General features: G+C 42.2%; 1 long non-coding RNA gene across 1 annotated transcript; it reads left to right on the forward strand.

Moving 5' to 3' along the window:
• The first annotated feature begins 275 nt into the window (after positions 1-275).
• Positions 276-18,911, forward strand: LOC121278729. The gene is made up of 3 exons (XR_005943270.1): positions 276-407; positions 8,846-9,753; positions 18,433-18,911. It is a non-coding gene; the product is annotated as an uncharacterized LOC121278729 (long non-coding RNA).
• The last annotated feature ends 2,235 nt before the right edge of the window (positions 18,912-21,146 follow it).

The raw sequence follows: 21,146 nt of genomic DNA on the forward strand, positions 1-21,146 counted from the left end.
CGCCTGATTACTTATGCAGCCACAGGAATCACGCCTTTCCGCTGGTGGGCATTGTCTGATTCTCCCATCACTTCAATGCTCCTTCACACCAGGCGCCATATGTGAACTACAACTGCACCATATCTCTCAGTTTTTGCAGCCCAGAACTGCTGCATAGAAGACATGGCCCCAAAAGGCAAGAAGACTGCAGCCCCCCCTGTTTTTCTGACACATCCCTGGAACGCCTTTTGGATGCCATTGCAGGGCCACCACAATGCCCTCTACTTCGCTCTGGCCACAGGGGGCCCATCAGTGTCACCACATTAGCTTGGGAGGCAATGGTAATGGTGGTCACTACCAATGCTGCACAGAAGAGGTTGGCCATCTAGTGCAGAAAGAGGATGAATGAATACATCCGTGCTGCCAGGGTAAGACAACCATCTCATCACTCTAAACTCACATACTCACATCACACATTCACTAGCATCTCACTCACTGCCAGTGCAAGGGACATCACCACTCACTCTCACACACAACCTCACATGTCCGTCTGGCCTCAACTTCTCTGGAGACTGCCTCCTTAGCCCTCACCCTCTTGAGGCCACTTGCATAGATCCACGTGTCCCCATACACACCCTGAGATATCCCCCTTCCCCATAACTGCCCTAGCCCTACAGCCTCTTCTCTTGCCTGAGGCCTCTTCTCCCCCTTCCCAAAGCAAACCATAGCCCTGCAGACATTAAAAAGCCACCCCATGCTTTATGGCAGGTCTTGTAAGAACAGACTTGCCCGTAAGCCCCCCCTAAAAGTGATTTGGTGCTGCTTGTGAAGCTTGGAGCTGATGACCGTGGGTACTGCCCAAAGCAAGGTAGGCAAACAAACCTCAAAATCCCATGTGAAGTTCAACTCACCGGGTGCAAGTCACTTATGTTCAGTTGTGAAACCATGCTTAGATGATCCATCGTTGGTGGATGATTCCGGCAGACAGGCAAGATGATGAGATGCAAATGCATTTAAATTAGGTTCCCAACTTTGGACAGTGGGAAAGGTGGCCTGCTATTGACAGGTGGAGCGGACGATCGCAAACCGGCTTCACTGGTAAAATCGATTTTTGGCCTTCTTGCCATATTGTCTGCTCACGCCTGCCATGACACCCGACATCAACGAGGATGGAAAATTCTGGCTTCTATTCCTGGCAACATTTTCATAAATCTCCTCCATTCCTTCTGTCTTGTGGTCACATCCCTCTGGTAATGTGATGACCAGAACTGAATGAAGTACTATAGCTACAGTCTAATTAGTGTTCTATCCGTTTCTAGCATAACCCTCCTGCTCTTATTCACTATGCCTCAGCTAATAAAGGAAAGTATCCCTCCTGTAAGTCTTCTTAACCACCTTGTCTGCCTGTTCTGCTACTTTCAGTGATCTGTGGACATACACGTCATGGTCCCTCTGTTCCTCTACACTTCTCAGAATCCAACATTTATTGTGTAATCCTTGCCTTGTTTTCCTTCTCCAAATGCATTGTGTCATACTTCTCTGGACTGAATTCTATTTGCCACTTTTCTGGCCACTTGCCTAGTCCATTGATAGCTTCTTGCAGTCATTATCAACCACACAGCCAATTTTTGTAACATTTACAATCTTCTTAATTGTACTCCTCAAGTTAAGTTGAAATCATTAATATATACGGTGAGAAGCAAGGTGCCCAGTACTGAGCCCTGCAGAACCCTACTGGAAACAGCCTTCTTGTCAGAAAAACACCCATCAACCTTTACATTTTTCCCTGCCACAGCACCAGTTCTAAATCCAACTTTCCATTTTCTTTTGTATCCCATGAGCTTTTTTTTTTTGACCATGTTGCCACGGGGGACCTTATGTCAAAAACCTTGCTAAAATCCATGTGGTCTACATTGAACACACTACTCTCATTGACCTTCCTTGTTACCTTCTCAAAAAAATTCAATCAAGTTGGTCAGACATGACTTTTCCTTAACAAATCCATACTGACTGTCCTTGAGTAATCTGTGTATTTCTAAATGACGACTTATACTTTCCCTCAGAAATTTTTCCAATATTTTCCTCACTACCAAACTTCCAAAGGCTGGCCTGGATTACTTGGGCTTTCCCTTTTTTAAGCAATGGTACAACGTTAGGAGTTCTATATTCTTGCCACTGTATGCCTGTGGCTCAAGTGTACAACTGTACAAGGCATTGGTGAGACTGCACCTGGAGTACTGTGCACAGTTTTGGCCCCCTTACTTGAGGAAGGATGTAGTTGCATTGGAGGCAGTTCAGAGGATGTTCACTACATTGATTCCAGAGATGCGGGGCTTGTCTTATGAGGAGAGATTAAGCAGTTTAGGCCTATACGGGTCGTGAATCTGTGGAATTCACTACCTCAGAGTGCAGTGGATGCCGGGCGCTGAATAAATTTAAGGGGGAGATAGACAGATTTTTAATTAGTAATGGGTTGAAAGGTTATGGGGAGAGGGCGGGAAATTGGAGTTGAGGCCGAAATGAGATCAGCCATGATCATATTAAATGGCGGGGCAGGCTCGAGGGGCTGAATTGCCTACTCCTGCTCCTAGTTCTTATGTTCTCATGAGAGGATTGGAAAGTGATGTTCAGAGCCTCCACTCTTACTTCTCTTGCTTCTCTTGGCAGAATATAGTTCCATCTGGACTTGGTGATTTAAGAAGAATGTCAAAGCTTTGAGGTAGCAATGATCAAAACATGATTGAATTTAGCATTCAGTTTGAAAGGGAGAAATGTGGTTCTAAGACTAGTTTTTTTAATCCTAAATACAGGTAACTATAAGGGTATGAAGGCAGAGTTGGCAAAAGTGATGTGGGAAACTAAGTTGGAAGGTAGAACAATAGAGATGCAATGGCAGAGTTTTAAGGAGACATTTAATAACTCTCAGCAAAGATTTATCTCAGCGAGAAAGAAGGATTCTTTGAGAATGATGCATCACCCATGGCTAAATAAGGAAGTTAAAAATATATCAAATTGAAAGGAACATTACAATTCAGTAGAGGTTAGTGGTAGGTCAGAAGATTGGACAGATTTTAAGAACCAGCAAAGTATGACTAAAAAAGAGAAAGCAGATTGTGAGAGAAAGCTAGCCAGTAATATAAAATCAGATAGTAAGAGTTTCTACAACTGTTTAAACAGGAAAAGAGTAACTAATGACTCTCTCCTGCTCTTAAGTCCTATGTTCCTTTGTTTCTAAGAAAAGATACAGAGAATACTTAACTGGCACTGAACCAGAGATGGGAGATCTCAACAATCCTTTATGTGGGCTAGGACCAGCCTCCAAGTTTGTTGGATGGTTGGTTTGTGATGCAGAGTGACACCAACAGCATGGGTTCAATTCCCATACCAGCTGAGGTCATCCTTGAGGTGTGGTGACCCTCAGGTTAAACTCACCACCAGTCAAGTCTCTCTAATGGTGCCCTGGCGACTTTCCACTATTAAAGGAGTGTTCCACATAGGGCATAGATCAAATTACAAAAGGGTGTGTGGGAGCTCCACTGAGAACCTTGGTCTTTGTATAACAAGTCATGTTTGGCCCAACCTCCACCAGAACAGGTGGGTGAGAGCTTCCTTTAGGGTGTGGCCTTGAGTATGACTTGGTGGTTTAAAGCTCTTTGTGGAGCCTGGCCATCAATATGTGGTTAGGTGGTTAAGACCTTCCCCTAGGGCCTAATTGTTATTACAGTAAGGTAGCTGATCATCAATATATTCACAGAAGCTCATTGCCCGCAATTGGTAAAATTCTGATTGATGAGTTGGTTCACTATAATTAGGGTGCAAAAGGTGTTTACTATCAAACTCCTATGAAGAAGCACAGATTAGATATAGGGTGCAGAAGCCTCATGGTTATGATATTCTGGACAACGATCTAGAAGTTATGAGATATTCCAGCTGTGTCGATAGACAGATAGGAGTGAAACCAGACAAGGGCAATGAAATAGAGATGGTGAAGCAGGATAACATGTTCAATGTGCCAAAGAAATGCCAATGCGGACAAGGGGGAATCATACATCATGTGACAAGCTGTGAAGTTGAACTCAGGATATCTGATAATTTGTTGGGTTGTCTTAAACCAAACTGGTTCAGTAGTATCTAGCAGGTAAGGGAACCTATGACCTCTTCACAGTTTTGCCAACACTTGACTCCAACCCAACTCTTTGTGCAATATAACGGCTGGTACAGTAATGGTACCATATAGAATAAAGCTTCCTGCACATTGTCCTATTAAGGGCACAAAATTTCTTTATCATTACATTTTTGGCTGCAATTTTCTTACAAAGTGGCAACTTTTCAGCTGCAAATTGGGCATCACACTTTAGGAAGAATGTACTAGCCTTGGAAAGGGTGCAGGGATTTACCAGAATGTTATCAGGGACAGGCAATAGAGTGGGCTCTCAACTACTCTTTACGTGGCCTAGGGCCCAGCCAGTATAACAGGGTGTGAGAGCCCCCTAGGACCTAGCCCCCGGTATAACAGAGTGCGTGGGCACCCCCTAGGGCCCAAACACCAGTATAGTAGAGAATGTAGGAGCCTCCTAGGGCCCAGCTGCCAATATAACAGGGCAGTTGAGAGCTGCTATTGGGCCCACCTCCATAAAGGGTGGATGTGAGCTCCACCAAGGCCCAGGCTTCTACTATAGCAGGGTGAACAAGAGCTCCTGCTTTTACCTAGTCTCTAATACTGCATGATTGGATACAGATTAAAGCTCCCGCAGCAAGATCCCATCAAATACTCTCAGGTCAGGTGCAGCAAAGGTTAGATATAGAGGAAAAACTTCCTTGACGCTATCCCATCAAACACTCCCAGGCCTGGTACGGCACGGATTTGATACAGATTAAAGCTCCCTCTATACTGTACTATAAAGATCACCAAATTCCTCTATCGTTACTTCTTTCACTGTAATTTTCTGGTTAGTATTGTATCATGATGTTAACTTACCTCCTGTGTTTTCTGTGAAAACAGGATGTTGCCACCTCACAACCATTGCCTTATTTATGCTCCAAATACTTACAAACGGAAATGAATATGTCATTGACCACATGAAGTGTAGGCAGGAAGTGCACCCACCTTAAATGCTATTCCTGATGATACGGTTGACAGTTTTAAAGAAAAACATACGTCAACTGTTTGAGAAAAAACAAGTGTTCATATAGGTGGTATTTTAGGAAAATAAATTTTGAGATGCAGGAATATTTCAAATTGATTGGAGCTAACTTTCCTCTGTTGAGTGTAGTTGCAGAAAATTCAGTTCTCAGGCACTGAGGAGAGAGGTGGGAAGTCACATACCTGCTACATCAGGTCCCTAATCTTACTCTGCTTCATTCAAGGATTTTCAAAGAGACTATACCCAGCCCTTGGTTTGCAACAAGTGAATTGGATGTCAACATGAGGCAGGCATTTTGAGCATTCCCACTTTCTTCTATACCCATCAGTGAAGCATTGGAATGCTGGGGTATCCCAGAAAAGCAAGCAGTGAAATTCCACTGGGAATGTCCTGAGATGAGAATGTCCAAGGAGGGGCTGAGAGCAAACCAAAGGCAACAGGAATAGCAGGAAAGTATTGGCTCTTTTCTTGCAATGGGGCCTTTGAGACTTGGGACCTACTAGTCCCTGTTTTCCAGGGTGCCAGCAGCCAGAATATCCCTTTTTAAAATTCATTTATGGGATGTGGGCATCACTGACTAGGCCAGCATTTATTGCCCATCTCTAATTGCCTTTGAGAAGGTGGTGACCTGTCTTCTTGAACTGCTGCACAGGGACTTTCTATAGTGTTTGACACAACCAGCCATACTCATTTCCATGAGACAGCCCCTCTGTGGTTTGCTCCTATATAGTAGTCAATGTATCTCCGGGAATGGCTTCTCTTTTTTTTCTGCGCACTGGCAGCTCAGGAGGATGATCCTTGGCCCACTGGTCCCCTTATCTCCTTTTCTACATGTTACCCTTGGCACCAACACAGTTCTCTCTCCCTCCATCATCTATCTCGACCCCTGTCTATTAACTTACAGATGAACCGTTCCTTCAGTTGAACATGAGGAAGACAGAACATGCCCTAAAAACACAAGAGCATAAGAAATAGGAGCAGGAGTAGTACATTTGGCCCATTGAGCCTGCCCCACCATTCAATAACATGGCTCATCTGATTGTGGCTTAATCCACTTTTCTGCCTGTCTCCCATAACCCTTGACTCACTTGTCGATCAACAATCTGTCCAACTCAGCCTTGTATATATTCAATGACCCAGCTTCCACTGCTCTCTGGGGAAGAGAATTTCAAAGAGGGAGGAGAAATTCCTCCTCATCTCAGTCTTGAATGGAGATCCCTTATTTTTAAACTGTGCTCCCTAGTCCCAGATTCCCCCATGAGAGGAAACATCCTCTCACCATCTGACCTGTCAAGCCCCCTCAGAATCCTATATGTTTTAATAAGATCACCTTTCATTCTTCTAAACTCCAATGAGTATAGGCCTAACCTGTTTGACCTTTCCTCGTAAGACAAACCTCTCCATCCCAAGAATCAGTCTAGTGAACCTTCTCTGAACTGCTTCCAATGCAAGTTTATCCCTCCTTAAATAAGGAGACCAAAACTGTACACTGTACTCCAGGTACGGTCTCACATATGCCCGGTATGGCTGTAGCAACATTTCCTTACTTGTATATTCCACCCCCCTTGCAATAAGGGCAAACATTCCATTTGCCTTCCTAATCACTTGCTGTACCAGCAATGCTGGCTTTTGTGATTCATTTACAAGGACATCCAGATCCTCCTGTACTGCAGCATTCTGCAGTCTCTCTCCATTTAAAAAATATAAAAAATAATTTGAATAATATACTTTATACCCTTGATCCCAGACCTGTACCAACCATACATCTTCTGTTTTCCCCAGTACTAGTGCCCTTACTCCATGAATTGAAATTCATTCTCATTGAGCCATGCATTCAACTCTCTGATCTTATTTACCCTATGTCAATTTGCTCGTGGCTCAGGTAGTAATTGAGAGGTTATTACCTTTGTGGTTCTGCTTTTTAATTTAGTCCGTGGCTGCTCATACTCCCTCGGCAAAATCTTTTTCTTAGTCTTACCTATGGTGTCGGTACTTATGTGAACCACGACAACTGAATCCTTCCACTTCCACTCCAAGTTCCTCTCCAGCCCTGAGGAACTGCCTTTAACCCTGGCATTAGGCAGGCAACATTGACTTTGGGACCCATGCTTTTGTCTGCAGGGAACAGAATCTATCCCCCTAACTATAGTGTCCCATAATACAACTAAATTATTAACAATGCCTTCTTTTTCCTGCCTGGCTATTCACTGAGATTAAACAAGATCATGCCCTCTCTTGGTGCCCTGTTCAACCCTGAGCTGAACTTCAAATCCCACATCACTAAGACTACTTATTTTCACTTATTCATATCAATGATAACATGAGTAGGGGTGACCACTGCACAGTATATTGGAGATGATGTCCTATGTTCACCCTCCGTCATGCTATGTGGCTTTACCACTGTGTTAAATTGGATAGCTTCAGAACAGGTCCATTAGCAGCAGAATTATAATCAACCATGATGTGCCTATCATTTCACTCACTCTACCATTACCATCAAGCCAGGGGAATCAATGTTGTTTCAGTGAGAAGTGTAGGAAAACATGCTAGGAACAGCACCAGGCGTCAAATAAGGTGTAAAGCTACAATATAGTACCATATGCATGCTAAACATTAGAAGAAACGTTCAATAGACCAAACCAACCCACAACCAATGGATCAGGTCAAAGCTCTGAGGTCCTGTCACTACCAGTCTTGAATGGCGGTGGACAATTAAACAACTAACAGAGGGAGGAGGCACCATAAATAACTCCATCCCCAATGATGGGGGAGCCCAGCACATCAGTGCAAAAGTCAAGGCTGAAGCATTTGCAACAATCTCCAGCCAGAATGCTGAGATGATGATTCAACTTGGCCTCCTCCTGAAGTCCCAGCATCATAGATGCCAGTCTTCAGCCTTTTCAATTTACTCAATGTGGTATCAAGAAATGTTTGAAACTGGCAAAATCCCAGCTGTATACTAAAGACTTGTGCTCCAAAACTAGCTGCACCCCTAGCCAAACCGTTCCAGTAGAGCTACAACTTTGTCATCTACTTGACAGGAAAATTGCCCAGATATGTCCTGTCCACAAAAAACAGGATAAATCCAATCCAACCAATTCTGGCCCATTCAGTATATTCTCAATCATCAGCAAAGTGATGGAAGGTGTCATTGAAAGTGTTAGAAAGTGGCATTTAATCAGCAATAATCTGCTCATCAATGCTCAAGTTGAGTTTTGCTAGGGTCACCCAGCTCAAGATCTTAGGTTAGCTTTGGGTCAAACATGGTTGAAAGAAGTGAATTCCAGAGGTGAGATGAGAATGATTTCCCTTGACATCAATGAGCCCTAGCAAAATTGAAGTCAATGGTAATCGGAGGAAAACTCTCCACTGGTTGAATCATACCTAGCACAAATGAAGATGGTTATTGTTGTCAGAGGTCAATCATCTCAGTCTTGGGACACCACTGCAGGAGCTCTTCTTGGTAGTGTCCTAAGCCCGACCATCTTCAGCTACTTCTCAATGGCCTTCCCTCCTGTTCATAAGGGTCTGACATAGAAAGGGTTAACATGGGACTCAACACAGTATCACCCATACTGTGATGTTAAGGAACATATGACCTGAGTATAGAGGGCAATCTAGGACTGGACAGAGACATGTGTAGAAGCAAGCATGGAGGCAGCTTATACTGTATATATATATATAGTTACTAGTAGCTAACTCTTACTGTTAAACTACATAAGACTCAGAATGCCTTCATGAGAACTACCGAACCACACACAACCTCTTACAACATGGTGGCGTCTATCAGAACAATGCAGCGCCTCACAGAAGCTGAAGAAGAAATTTAAAAGCTGGAAGATTGAAAAAGCAACATTCTGACCCGATGAAAAGCACCAGAAGTGAAGGTGCAGAAGGATCACCAGAGAAAAGCTCCAAAGCAGGATTGGAAGCAGAAGGCAGAAATAAAACTCCTCACTGCAGCAGTAGACTCCATTGAATCCCTTGGAAGTCCAGCTTCAATATCCATAGAGTGCAGAGTCAGAAGATCCAGCAGGGGTGAGCTAAAACACTTAAGTTTTTTCACCAGAATGAGTTTTTAAAAGCTCTTAAGTCAGCAGCAGTCAGAATTGCCATTTTAAAATGCACCATGAACAGCCCAAGTCCCATCTAGCGCCTGAACACGTGGAGGCCAGCTCGCTCCGATTGAAAAAAAAGATTGAAAATATGATTGGCTGTTAAAAAACCATAAAAGTCAGGAATTGACAATTTCATGATCTGAAAATACTTAAGATACTTTGGAGAAAACTCAAAAAGGTCGATCCAGGAATCACTGCTGAAAATTTAAAATGCAGAAATTACCAATACTGCGGGACCCCATAAAAACTGACAAGCATGGGAAACCATGTTGTGAATTTGCATACAACATCACCATCTTGGATTTCCTTGCAGCATTTAAAGCTATTCATGCTTCTAATTTTAAATGACTATGGATCAAAAATCTATCTTACTTGACCAGTCTGGATTCTCCTAAGCTCCAGACCAGTCACAAAATTGGAAACTTTTGAAAATGAGATTCCTTAGATACAAGATTGCTTCAGATCAAGATAAGAAGACAGAAGCTGAACAGGTTAACACACTGCTTTATTCGGTAAGTTCAATAGCCAACAATATAATAGCTAGACAAGGAGTCAATGAATCCACTGTAAATTTGATAAAGTTTTAAAATAATCTGAGACATATTTTAATTTAAGCAGTAACAAGATCATTGAAATCAAAGTTTAACAAACATGTCCAACAACCAGGAGGACCTGTTGACTCCTTCATTAATGAGTTGTACAGAATAGCTGAAGGCTGGGACTACAATGACCTGAAATCAGAGCTAATCAGGGACAGAAATGTTGTCAGAGTGGCAGACAAAGCACCCTCAGAGCTTAGAAGAATGAGGGGTGATCTTATTGAAACATACAAGATTTTGAGGGGGCTTGACAGAGTAGATATTGAGAAGATGTTTCCACTAGTGGGGCAACTTCAATTAGGGGACATAGTTGCAGAATAAGGGGACACTCATTTAAAACTGAGATGTGAAGGAATTTCTTCTCTCAGGGGGTAGTGAATGTCTGGAATTCTCTACCTTAGAGAGTTGTGGAGGCTAGATCACAAAGTATTTAAAGAAGAGGTAGATAGATTTTTGAAATATCTGGGAGTTGAGGACTATGAGGAGCTAGCACGAAAGTGGAGTTGAGGCCTGGGGAAGATCAGACTTGATCTTATTGAATGCGGGGCAGGCTTGAAAGGCCGAATGGCCTATCCTGCTCCTATTTCTTATGTTCTTATGTAATTCTAGGGATGAAAAGGCTTCAGTTAGACATCTGAGAGAGGTGAGCAAAATCATAAAGGGTCTGGCAATATAGAGGAGGAAAATATTTCCACTGCTTGGTCACTGAGTCGGTATCTAGAGAACATTAATTTAACATTATTATCAAGGAAATTAAGGTTTTACTCAGAAGTTTGTTAGGATGTGGAATTACCTAGAAGAACAGTGATTACAAATGAGTAAAGCGGGAGTAAAATAAGATTAAGGTGTTAGGTCTTTCAGGGAGTTAATGCAGGAATGGATGTGCTGAATGGGAAAGGGAAAGAGAATGGGAATAAAAGATTTCAGAAAGGTTGCACAGGTCTAATGAGTTGGGGAGTGGGACTAATTGGTTAACTTTTTGAGAGAGTCAGCACATGAATGACAGATGAACAGCTTCCTCTTATTCTGGGAAATTCTATGGATCATAGAGTATTGCACTCAGATTCCTCAACAGAGAGAAAGATGATAATTGTAATGGCAATCCTTGAAAGAGGGGTGAATGAGAAGTTATCTCTTTCCTGTGTAGTGTTATCTTCCTGTTTGGTCAATTTATTTTCTACGGCAATCCAAAAATGAATGCTCATGGCCATGGAGATTCCCAATACGAAGGTGACAGAGAGGGTTGACTGACATTTCATAGCTGGGGCTCAGATTCCAGATACAAAGTAATTTCTAGGATTAGAGGGACCTATATGTGAAATGAGTTTGGTCAGCCTATGCACAATTGCGAATGGAAATGATTCCATAAAGCAGAAATTGCTGTCAAATTAGTCATATCATCCACAAATCGGAATTTCAAAAATGTCACTGGTACAGCATTGAGAAAGGGGCAGTGTACAGGATGCTTTTTTCTACAGCTAATTGTTCTGCATCTAAACAAAGAAAGAGATCATTTGCATTTATATTGCAACTTTTACAAGTTCAGCATGTCCCAAAGCACCAAAATAACCAATTAATTGCTTTGTTTGAGGTGAAATCGCTGTTACAATGTAGAGAAACGTGCCTCTAATTTGTGCACAGCAACGACCAGAAAATCTATTTTAGTGATGCTAGTTGACTATAATTATTGGCCAAAACACTGGGAGAACTTCTCTGCTCTTTGTCAAAATAGTGGCAGAGACCTTTTACTTCCACCAAAGGTGACAGACGAGACCTAGGTTTAACATCTCATGTCTGATGGTGCTGTACGCTCCCCACACTGCACTGAGGTTCCAGCCTAGGTTATGAGCGGAATTTCAGGCCAGCAGGACTTTACAGTCTTGCCACAGTCAATGGACTTTTGATGGCTCGCCACATTTTACAACCTGCCCCGACTGTGATGGGGCCATAAAATTCCGCCCTATGCATGCAAGTCTCTGGAGTGGGGCATGAACCCACAATCTCCTGACTCAGAGTACTATAAACTGAAATTTGGAAGAGGAAGAGAAAATGGAGTAGAAGTGTTGAGGTCTATGGTGCTTACTTCTCTTTTCTTACGGTTTGCTATTGTTTATGATTTGTTTAACTTTGGGAATTGAGCTGTTTGGATGACATCATTTGAGAAATTATAAGGTAAGGTAGCTGATTCAAGGTCAATTTGGAAGCTAAGAGGATTATTGCATGGATATCTATTGAGAAGCATGAGATTGATGGTTATATAACTGGAACGCACTGCCTGAAAGGGTGTTTGAAGCAGATTCAGTTGTATCTTTCAAAAGGGAGACAGATACATGCTTGAAAAGGACATAGACCTGGATTTTCTGGCCCCGCCTGATGACGGGATCTTCCAGTCCTGCTAAAGTCAATGGGCTTTTGGTTGGCCCGCCAGAGCGGAAAATCCTGGCAATATTTTCAGAGCGGCTGAGTGGAACTAATTGGATAGCTCTTTCCTGTAAATGCACAATACACCGAATAACCTCTTTCTATTCTTAAAGAAATACCAGAATTTAAAAAAAAAATACACTATCTTATTCAGGCAGCAACTAACAGCATCTTTTTCAGAGGAGATGGAGCTGCATTTATTTATCAACTATTGCATCTTCAAGCATTTTATGTTCAATGAATTATACGGACTGAACAAACTGAGTGCCTTTTTGCACTCAGTAAAATGCCACAAACTGCATCACAGACTCTTGAAAATCCATCTGAACAGGAACTCAATAGGCCTGTTAGGATGGCAAATCTGACATTTCAGAACTCTCTCAGAATTATGTTGGAAATCAGCCTATATTGCATCCTTAATTCCTAGATTATATCCTCAACATCCAAAACCCTTGGACGCAGATTTGAGAATGATATCAGATGAGCAAAACCAATAATTAGATATTCAACTGGTGGGGGGATTTGGAGTACTCTGGTGACAGGGCCAATGGGGTGAATGGGTTTATTGAATTTTCTAATATATGACCCAAACATTATACGACAATGTATTTGATTGATGTGGGGGCCAAAATTCATCAGGAGCTGATCCTCCTGAAGTCTGCAGGATGGGAGATTATCTAATCTGCTTGGGGAAGATGATCCACAACGAGTACATTTTCGATGCCTGCCTTTCTCAAACAGCCAGGAACTCTGACACCCACCCACTGGTGGGAGCTGATAGCTATGTTTCCCATGATTGCCTGAGTCAGGTACTCTATTCACTTTTAAATTCTGGCATTTCTCTGCAACTCCAGACCATTTTTCCACCCTGGACCCTCTCCTGAGGCCCATATGTTCCATTAGGAGGCCAGCATGCTATCAACTCATTTGCCGTACTGGCCTGCACAGATACGTGGATCCAGAGTAAGACAATGGTATGGGAAATATTAACATAGGGAGTTTCCCCTCTCCCCTAGATGATGCTTGCCTTATGAGGGGTGGCAAATGTTATGCCCAATGTGCAAGCAATTTGCTTCAGTGCGAAGCTCTTTTAAATTTTTTGCATGACTGGGCATGCATGGTAACTTAAAGGGGTCGACTTGTGCACGGCTGACAACTTTCGAGTTGTATGGCCACATAGCTCAGTGAGACCGCTGGTTCTGCAACTCCCAAGGCAAGATCAAAACTCTGAGGAATAGAGGAAACACAATTCAAGGTTTCAAAGGGTCCCCAGGGAAACTTTGACTTCTTTAGTTCTAATTGATGAATCTCAGGCTTGTCAGATGTCTCATTTTGTTTTCTGAACCTGGAAACTTATGAAATCATAGAACGTTACAGCACAGAATAAAGCCAGTTGGCCCACACCCAGGTTGTCCAGTTGTATTCCTCCACAATGTGTCATCCAGTCAAATCCCATTTTCCAGCTGACTTCCAATTTTCTTTAATATCTATTTTTTTTTCTCAACCAACTATCTAACTATCTTTCAAAATAATAGTTTACGGCAAAGTATTCCATGTTTTACTAAAAAGATACTGGGTGGGGACCAACTGGTTCATCTAGCCTGTCCCAAACAGTTGTACGTGTCATGATGCAGAAACCCCCTACTTGCCCAGAACCATGTATTCTTTTGAAAGAGATGAAAAGGCAGCTAAAAACCCAGCCCAATTAGGGATAAAATCCGTAAAATTCCTCCACCACACCTTTAGGAAATAGAAAATATTCTCTGTATAAAGAAAGCTGCCAAACCTCTCCTCAGTTAGGAGGCGATAAGATCATTACTGTTTGTGGAAGCTTATTGTGCACATATTGGCTTCCACATTTCCTACAGTGACTGTGTTTCAAAAGTAGTTAATGAGCTGTAAAGTGCATCAGACATATTTGCAGGACTATGGGGAAAGAGCAGGACTAATTGTATAGCTCTTTCAAAGAGCTGGCACAGACACAATGGCTGAATGGTCTCCTTTAGTGCTGCAAGATTCTATAATAAAGTTTTTTCTTTATGCAGATTCTAAGGGAAGAAACCAATGGCCTTTTCTCACACACAACTATCTTATGGCACTGGAAGGATTCAATGGCAGCTTAACTGCAAACTTTCTGGAAGGTGCTGAAGCACCCACTGGCCTTTTCATTTCTACATCTCCCACCACAATAATACTGCTTCAGTTTATTGATCAGATACTCATGACCAGAGTATCCTTTGGAGTGGTTCAGCATCCAATGGTTAGCTAAAAATACACTTTGCAAAGCAGCAAATGCAACTGGCCACACAGCGCTGTACATCCTGAGGAAGGGATTGTCTTATTCAGATAAGACACTCCTGAGGAATGATAGACAATTTAACATTCAAGGGCATCAAGGCAAATTTTTCTGAGTTGCAACTGACTCAAGTGTCAGCACTGGCGCATGTACTGTACAGAGTGGTAAAAAAATGATCCATTCCCAACTAGTACAGGACAACTCATAGGTCTCGGTGTCAATTCTTGTACATATACAATATAGCAAGGATAGGACTGAACACTGCTCTGAAGTCCCAGTCATGACTGATGGTTCAGTGGCACTTGCCGCCTGGATCAACACATGAAGAAGGGTGCAAGTGGATGGCCCATACCTGTAGATCTTCACCTCAGCTTTACACAATGAGTAAGTGCCTTTAGGGGACAAGAAATAAAACATGGAAAGAAAGTAAACATCCTAAAGTATGTTTACAGCCAATTAAACCCCCTTGAAGTGCAATTACTGTTGTAATATAAAGCAGTACAGGAACCAATTTACACACAGCAAAGTTCCACAAATAGGAATAGAATAAATGACCAGATAATCTGTCTTAATGAAATTGGTTGAGGGATAAATATTGGCAAGGGGCAGAATGTCCCTGCTCTCCTTTGGAAATCGTGACATGGGGTTTTTAGCGGCCACCTGAGGAGGCAGACAGGTCTTCAGTTTAACATCTCATCCAAAATCAGCACCTCCCACAATGTAGCACACCCTCAGCACTGTACTGGAGTGATAGTCTACATTATGTGATCACAGCAGTGCACATGATGTTCATAATAAAATGTTGGAACTTAATTTTTTTTTTCCATGGGATGTGGGTGTCACTGGCAAGGCCAACATTTATTGCCCATCCCTAGTGCCCTTGAAAAAATGATGGTGAGCTAATAGAACCACTGCAGTCCATCTGGTGCAAGTACAGCACTGCTGGGAAGGGATTTCCAAGATTTTGACCCAGCGACAGTGAAGCAAGGGTGATATAGTTCCAAGTCAGGAGGCTGTGTGTCTTGGAGGGGACACTGCAGGTAATGGTATTCCCATGCGTCGGCTACCTTTGTCCTTCTAGGTGGTAGAGGATGCAGTTTGGAAAGGACCCTTGGGTGAGTTGCTGCCGTGCATCTTGTAGATGGTACACACTGCTGTCACCATGCATCAGTGGTCAAGAGAGTGAATGTTTAAGGTGGTTTATTGGGTGCCAATCAAGAAGGCTGCTTTGTCCTGGATGATGTCAAGCTTCTTGAGTGTTGTTGGAACCATGCTCATCCAGGCAAGTGGAGAGTGTTCAATCACACTGCTGATTTGTGCCTCGTAGTTGGTGGACAGGCTTTGGGGAGTCGGGAGGTGAGATCCTCACTGTAGAATTCCCGGCCTCTGACCTGCTCTTGTAGTCACAGTATTAATGTAGCTGGTCCAGTTCAGTTTCTAGCCAATGATAATCCCCAGGATGTTGATAGTAAACAGATTTAGTCGGTGCTACTGAGACTTGGCTACAGAAAAATCAGGACCTGGAATTAAACATTGTAGGGTGTAACATACTTAGAAAAGACAGAATAGGAAATAGGGAAAGTGGAATAGATGCAGCTTTCAGAGATAACATAAGGACAGTGTGAGGGAACTAAGACCTCACACTGTATATGTTTTATAACATATATATAGATATGCTCATGGCTATTTCTAAAATTTTTAAAACTGGACAAAGGTCTTTTAAAATGGTTGAAGCTATGTCTGCATGTAACCCTCAAACTAAAGGAGCTATTACGACAGTATTGTAGACACTTGCACCTTTTTACCTCTGAAGAGATACTAATGAACCCTTGTGGGCTTCTGAGACCAAATTCAAAGAGAACTATACAAAAGCCATCTGTATTTCATAACCCAGGCTAGCCAACGTTCTGTTAAAGGTTCCCAAAGCCATCCTTTCAGTTCTTAATGGCTGGGATGTTTAACTATCTCGGAAACGCATTCAAGAGATACACATCCCTTGTCAAAGACAATGTGGAGATGTGGGAGTCATGTGACATGGACCTCTAGCTTGTGTAACCGGTGATATTGTGGCTGTACTACAAAATCTCAGTCTACCATTTTACCATCTAACTAGCAGCATCACAGAAAAGGGGTCCCGCTTAGATTGAATACCTAGTCCCATCTATAGTGTTTCTATTGGAAGTTTTGTACCGTTACCTACAAAACTGACTCATCTCTGCATGCCTATCTCGTCATGTGAAGTCAAAACCACTGGAAAAGTGAATTATGTTGCATTGATTTTCAGCCCGCTGAGAAGGAATACCTCATTGGACTTTGATTCTGGACTCTGGACCCACATGAAACAATATTTCTTTTCTTTATGGTCTCTGCACTGTAAACCTTTGTTTTCTCTATCCCTCTTTTATTGTATGAGTGCAAAGGATGCACCATTACTACCCTCCCGCTGCATTTGAGTGTGTGCAAATAAACTAACCCTTCGAATTCATCCTATCTTGAGTTTGCTGTGGAGTTTTTAATAGAAAAATGGATCACACTAAAACTGAGGGATTGGAAAATATGCCACCGCTTAGGGGGAAGCATATCAAAACACCTTTTTGTTTAAAGATTTCCACTGAGAGGAAAAATTAGTGTGGTTTAAATTAACCCTCTCATCCTCTCTGTAACAGACAGTAAAAAAACAAGCCATCAGTAAGACAGATATGGAATCCATGCGGGTAGAGATAAGATAATAAAAAGGATCAGTTTCAGTAACTGGTGTAGCCTATACACCACCTAATAGTGGAAGGGAGACAGAGGAAGAAACATGCAAACATAGAGTATTAATCATGGGGAATTTTGTCTACCCCTAAATTAATTGGCCAGAAGAATAGGTAAAGGGATAAGAAAATGGATTTCTTACATTGTTGTCATGACCACAGTCCTATCCCTGAATTACTTCTGGACATATTGAACTTACAAGTAAGACATGTTTTTTTTAAAAAAAAGGACATACAAGCAAAAGCTGGCTGAGACTGTAACAGAATAGAGCATAAAAATAGGGAAGTGTTGTGGCAACTGTACAAAGCATTAGTGAGACCACAGCTGGAGTACTGTGCACAGTTTTGGTCCCCTTGAGGAAGGATGTAGTTGCATTGGAGGCGGTTCAGAGGAGGTTCACTACATTGATTTCAGAGATGTGGGGCTTGTCTTAAGAGGAGAGATTGAGCAGTTTAGGCCAGTACTCGCTAGAGTTTAGAAGGATGAGAGAAGATCTAATTGAGGTATATAAGATGCTAAATGGGATAAACAAAGTAGACGTGGAGCGGATGTTTCCCCTTGTAGGGCATTCTAGAACGAGAGGCCATAATTTTAGGCTAAGGAGCGGTAGATTTAAATCAGGGATAAGGAGGAATTACTTTTCTCAAAGGGTCGTGAATCCGTGGAATTCACTGCCCTAGAGTGCAGTGGATGCCGGGATGCTGAATAAATGTAAGGAGGAGATAGACAGGTTTTGAATTAGTAATGGGTTGAAAGGTTATGGAGAGAGGATGGGAAATTGGAGTTGAGGCCAAAATGAGATCAGCCATGACCGTATTGAATGGTGGGGCAGGCTCAAGGGGCTGAATTCCCTACTCCTGCTCCTGGTTCTTATGTTCTTATAACCACTTGTTGCAAAATCCGTATGTGGATTACTTAACCAACTAGTTCAGAGAGAACAGAATGGTGTGACACAGCCTACTTCAGGCAGAGGTATTTCAAAGGAAAAAATGCAATGCAAACTGAATTGTAATTTCCTGCCAAAAACACCTCCCATATATCCCAGACTGTGAACATGAACAGAGTTGAAAAGAAAACAGATATGGGTGAAAGACATATTTGTTTTTTTTCTCTTCCAGGAATACACAAGAAAAAGTATTTTAAAAAGACCAACCGCAACCCTAGTTCTGTATGCTAGTCTGGTGTTCTGTTCTGGTGTGTGTGTGTTATGAAGGTCACCGCTGAAGAACACCATCTGGGCATCCCTTCACTTGCAGGTTAAAAAGTCCACTCCCTCTAATTGCTGGAAGCAAGTCACAAGTCAGCAAAGCCACAGTCGAAAAGGAAACAGGGCGACTCCTTTCAGCTAACCTGCAGAACCAAGAATTTCCAAACCAACTGCTCAACTACCAAAGTTAGCATTATTGGAACCACCCCAACTTAACAGCCGCAACGTTTCACCATCTACTTCTCATGGACAAGCCAAAGGACTGATTCATATCTATTTTTAACTTTTATTTTTGGACTCAATTTCTCATGTCTAATCTGTGTATATGTTTGTTGTGTTTTTATCATTTTTCCTTGTGTTTGGTAACTAATAAACTCATTTTTTCTTTGACTCAAGACAGCCTGGTTACATTGTCTCCATTTAAAATTTAAATACATTTGGATTAGGAAAAGGTATCCACGAGGGAAGGGATCCTTTTTAAATTGACCTTGTTGTGACCAACCAAGGGGGTTAAATAAAGAAAGAGCCAGTTCAACCATCCTCACCCGGGAGCATAACCATCTAGGGTACCTCATCCAGGATCATAACAAATTGGGGTCCCCGCCTGGGGACCGGTTGTGACAATATGTATAAGTCTCCTTTCTAACCCAGTACATTAGGGAGAATTCACTGCCTGATCTGGTGGTGGGGAATGAACCACAGCAGATAAGAGAAGTAAAAGCAGGAGAACAATTAGGCAATCAGAATTATAATAAGGTTAGGATAATAATTGAGAAGGGTCTGAACATGGCAAAGATCAGAGAAAAACTCATTTTATAAGGCTGAGAATAGAACATAGGGCATAAAATGAACAACTGTACTGGCAAGCAATGATGCAGAAGAGCAATGGGAAACAATCAAAACAGTGTTCAACAGACCCCAGGAAACATATAATCTGCTAAAAAAAAACAACTGCAAACAGTAATAATGAGACACCATGACTGAGTAAAAACATAAGGGAAAATTGAGGGTAAGGAAAGGGACATGTACATGGACATCAACGGAGAACAAGATGGGGCAGAATGTGAAGAAACAGGGAGAGAAGTCAAATAACAATGATCAAGGCAAAACAAATTTTGAAATTAAATTATTAAGGAATATAAAACAAAATAGTAAAATATTCTACAGGCACATGAAGAAAAATGGGAAATCAGAATTGAACTAAGGCTATTAAAGAATAAAATCACAAGTAGCTATAGTGAAATGGAAGATATATTAAATGACTATTTTGCTTCATTATTTGCTAGGGAGATGGATCAAATGAACATGACTTCGGTAGATGAGAATAGAAATGATACAACCAAATTTAAAATAAAAAGTAGGAAATATTTAGTAAACTAAGCAAACTCAAAAATGATGAAACTCTTGGTCTGGATGGATTGCATCCACACATTCTAAAATAATCTAGGGGAAAGATAGCAGGAGCACAATTAGACATATTTATTAATTCTTTAGAGCAAGGTTTAATGCCAGAAGATTGACAGATAGCTAACAGTTTAGCTATATTCATGAAGGGAGGTAAAATATGTCCAGCATAATATTGACAGTAAGAAAAATAATGGAATCCCTACTAAAAAAGAAACCATAAATATAATAGCATGAATTTCAAAGGGAAATAATTACTTGAACAATCTAAGTGAATTCTAAAAAAGAGAGGAAGCAAAGAAAAAGCACTAAATGTGATTTATCCAGATTTTTATAAAGCTTTCAATAACATATTGGCCAGGATGTTTAGAATGGCAGGGCTTCCCGTCCCACCATCTGAGGAGTTGGCGGAGAACACAGCCCTGCCAAAACTGCCCGCCCTGCAGCCATTTAATGCTCCAACAGGCACAATTGACTGGAGGCAGGACTTCTACCCCTCAGCTGGAAAGAAGTCCCTCTTCATTGAGCTGCCAGCCAATCAGATGGGCCAACAGATCTCTAGTCCCTGCAGCGCCAGAAGCTGCAGTGGACAGGATTGGGACTGCAAGCAGCCCCCAGAGCATAGGTCCAGGGAATCCAAGACCAGGTAAGTTTCAGGGGTCTCAGGGTGGGCTGGAGAAGTAAGGCTCAAGGATTGGGCAGCAGGGAGTGGTGGAGAGTCCATGGGCGGGTTGCGGTGGTGTTGGGGGCGGGGGGGGGGTGAGAGGGGTGCTGGAAGGAGGGTCTGCAGGGCCAGGCCCTTTGGGTGGGGTTGTGCCTGATGTTAAAAGGAGGCTGCTGATGGAGGACCCGCCACCTTCCCACCTGAGGCCTAAACAGGGTTACTTTTCAGATTACATCCTGCTCCTGACCTTCTCCCGCCAGCCTGAAAATTGAAACTGGGCAGAAAACATACGAATTAGAAGCAGGAGTAGACCACTCGGTCCCTTGAGCCTGTTCCACCCACTATTCAATAAGATCATGGCTAATCTAATTGTAACCTCCCGCCTACCCCTGATAACCTTTCACCCCCTTGCTTATCAAAAAATTACTTCTGCGTTAAAAAGGTTCAAAGCCTCCGCTTGCACTGCCTTTTGAGAAAGGGAGTTCCAAGGACTCATGACTTTCTGAGAGAAAAAAATTCTCATCTGTCTTAAATGAGTGACCCTTTATTTTTAAACA

The sequence above is a fragment of the Carcharodon carcharias genome, chromosome 6 (genome assembly GCF_017639515.1).
Source record: "Carcharodon carcharias isolate sCarCar2 chromosome 6, sCarCar2.pri, whole genome shotgun sequence".
Lineage (NCBI taxonomy): Eukaryota > Metazoa > Chordata > Chondrichthyes > Lamniformes > Lamnidae > Carcharodon > Carcharodon carcharias.